The sequence below is a fragment of the Pteropus vampyrus genome, unplaced genomic scaffold, assembly GCF_000151845.1.
Source record: "Pteropus vampyrus isolate Shadow unplaced genomic scaffold, Pvam_2.0 Scaffold324, whole genome shotgun sequence".
NCBI lineage: Eukaryota > Metazoa > Chordata > Mammalia > Chiroptera > Pteropodidae > Pteropus > Pteropus vampyrus.
The window spans coordinates 1,128,190-1,131,809 of NW_011889105.1; positions in this window are offsets into that span (position 1 = coordinate 1,128,190).

Here is a 3,620-nt window from a genome sequence, read left to right on the forward strand (position 1 = left end):
ATGCAAAAGAATAAAACTGGAGCCATACCTTATACTATATATAAAACTTAACTCAAAATGGATCAAAGACCTAAATGTAAGACCCAAAACTATAAAACTCTTAGAAGAACAGGAGAAAACCTCAAGACATTGAATGTGGCAATGATTTCTTAGATATGACACCAACGCATGGGCAACAATTGAAAAAAATGGGTAAATTTTTAAAACTATTGTGTAACAAAGGACACAATCATAGCTTGAAAAGGCAATCCATGGCATGGGAAAAAAACTATTTGCAAATCATATATCTGATAAAGAGTTAATATCTAGTATATAAAGAACTCCTACAACTCAACAACAACAACAAAAAAAAACAGTTCAAAATTGGACAGAGGACTTGAATATAGATATTTCAACAAGGATGATATACAAATGATCGACAAGCACAAGAAAAGATGCTTAACATCTCTTATCATTAGGGAAATGCAAATCAAAACCACAATGAGATACTACCTCACACCCACCAGAATAGCTACAATCAAGAAAATAAATAAAAATAACAAGTATTACTGAAGGATCTGAAGAGAGAAATAGACAATTCAACAATAAGAGCTGGAGACTTCTATCTTCAATTTCAATCACAGATAGAGCATCACTATCTGTAAACATCAATAACTGAATCAAGCAAGGATCATTCATGGATAATAAAACCATTGGGTGAATTTGTTGGAAAATAAAATAGTTACATAGTCTTGAAAAAATGACCCCTATATCAATTATTAACTAAAAGGAAAAGGTGTGTTTTACAATGGAGAAATCTGGTAGATACCATCTCAACCAACTGCTCACAATAACACCAACAATTAGACAAATTAATATCATGTGCCACCTAATGGGATACAATAAAAAGTATACAATGTCATCTTTGTTACCCCAAAAGTGATTAGTTTGAATTTCATATTCAGAAAACAATCAGATTAATTTCAAGCTAGCCAGTAAACTTCCAGGCTCAAATATTTTAAATACCAATAAGATAAATGTTCATCTTTCAACTCAGCTCCTATAAGAAAATGACTCTTTTTGTGCCACTGCTGAAGTTTCCAGATCATCTAAAAAATTATTGTCTTACATTTAGGAATGTGAGCAGCCTTGTTAGCTGGCCCCTGCAGTTGTTAACTTATTAACCCATTCCTGTCTCTTCCACCCTCTGGCCTGCTATAATTTAATTTAGGACATCTCAGAATTTTCTCCTTCTTAGTTTCATACTCTACCGATGAAGAATTTTTTTTTTTTATTGTACATCTTGATTTATCCAAAACAGCATTTAAATTTCAGATATCTGAAATTTTTCTATCTGTTAAAAAAAAAGCAGGCCTAAAACAGAGTCACTTGTGCTAGGCCTCATGTCCGCAAACCAAGACTTAATTGCAGTTTTAGCCCCTCCCAGGAATGTAATCTTAAACCAGTAGATATGTAATTTACTGGTCAGCAATAGTAAGGTAATCCACCTGATAGACCCTTCTATCCCTCAAAGAAAGATGAGTAATCTGTCCCTTTCCTTATCCCTGAACCCTTCTGCCTATAAAATCTTCCATTCTGTATAACATCTCAGAGCTCCTATTTGCTAGATGAGATGTTGCCCTATTCATGAATTGTTCAATAAAGTCAATTTGATCTTAAAAAAATTAGTCTTAGACACCTCAGAATTATCAATATTATAAAAGACAAAATACTACTCTAAGATTAAAAAAGTGAGAGATATGTCAACTAAATGCAATGCATAATGTTTGTTTAGATTCTAGATCTGAGGGGAAAGCTCTAAAGAATATATTTGGAGCAAATGGGAAATTTTGAATATAAGCAATATTTCTACATTAATGTTAAATATCTTGACAGAGAAAGTCAGGTAGTTATAAAGTTATATATGAGAATATTCTTGTTTGTAAGTGATACATGCCAGCATATTTAGGCATATTATGTCATGTCTGCAACTTATTTTCAAATGGTTGAAAAAAACTGTAAGCACACAAACATACACATATATAGATAATGATATAAAGAGAAATGGAAAAAATGTGACAAAATGTTATCTATTGGTGAATATAGAGTTATATAAGTGTTTGTCAGTGTTAGCATAAATTCTTCTGCTTTCCAGCCCAAGAATGTAGTTACTGTACCACTAAGCTCCCTAAATATCCACCTTTTATAGCTCTTTTTATCCTCCGTGGTGCATTCTACATCAAGAGTTCCTATCAATAATTGGTGGAATCAAGTAAAATGGCAAATTTGTAAACTTGTCAATGTTTCCAATGTAAGTGCAGAAACTATAGTTTAAATTTCAAGCTAGCCAGTAAACTTCCAGGCTCAAATATTTTAAATACATTAAGATAAGTGTTCGTCTTTCAACCATAACAAAATGACTCTTTTTGTGCCACTGCTGAAGTTTCCAGATAGAAATGAGTCTCCACACAAATTGAGCGTGGATTAAAAAATAAATAAATAAAAAGTTTTCCTTAATGTTGAAACTATATAAGTATATAAAAATATACACTCAACAGTACATGTCAACTTCATCTGGAGAGAGGTCATTTTTATCTTTTTGGTTCCAGTGTGGAACCTGGTATTAAATACTGTTAAACTTTCAGTAAAAACCTCATTTCACTATTATCTGACAATGAATCCTGCCTCAAAACTTTGTTCATACAAAACTTCCATTATATCAATGTGGAATATAGGCAGATATATAATAACGCAGACATTTGTAAGTCATCACGAATCTGTTTCTCCTACCTTTAAAAAATATATTGACTTGTCTCTAACTAAATTTACCAAGTAACTTTTCTCGAGCATGGTTAGCATTTTTCTTGGGGAAAATACATATGAAAAGTGTTCTCTCTTCTTCAGAACTGCTTGACCACTGTTTTTCAACTATTTAGTCATTCTGACACTTGCCACAATCTACTCCTTTGCTAATCATGGTTATCAATTCATTTTAGGGTACAATGATTTCTCCCTCTTAAACCTTCCTCTACTCTTTCTCCTAATTTCTTTATGTTTTTCTTTTTCTTTCTGCCCAGCTTACTTTGGTCCTTCCTTCTCTCATTCTTTTGATCAAGGGAGCCACTTCTTTTCACATCATTGAGATTGAATGAACTTGACTTCACCTCATATGAGTGTAAACCCATATACGTACATACATGACCTATTCGTCTCTATCTCCCTGTTATGGCCTGAATTGTGTCCCCCACTCCCAAATTTATATGTTAAAGTCCTAACCCCCAGTACTTCAAAATGTGAATATATTTAGATATAGAATCTTTAAAGAGGTAATTAAGTTCAAATGAGGTCATTAGGGAGGCCTCTAATCCAATATGACCAGTAATCTTATAAAAAGGAGAGATTAGGATACAGACATGTACAGAAGGAAGACCATGTGAAAACACAGGGAGAAGATAGCCATTTACAAGTCAAGGCGAAAAACCTCAAAAGAAACTAACCCTGCCAACCTTGATCTCAGATTTTCAGTCTCTAGAAATATGAGAAAATAAACTTATGTTGTTAAACCTCTCAGTCTTTGGTGCTTTGTTATGGCAGCCCTAGCAAACTGTATATCCCCCAATCTTAACACACAATAATCTCAC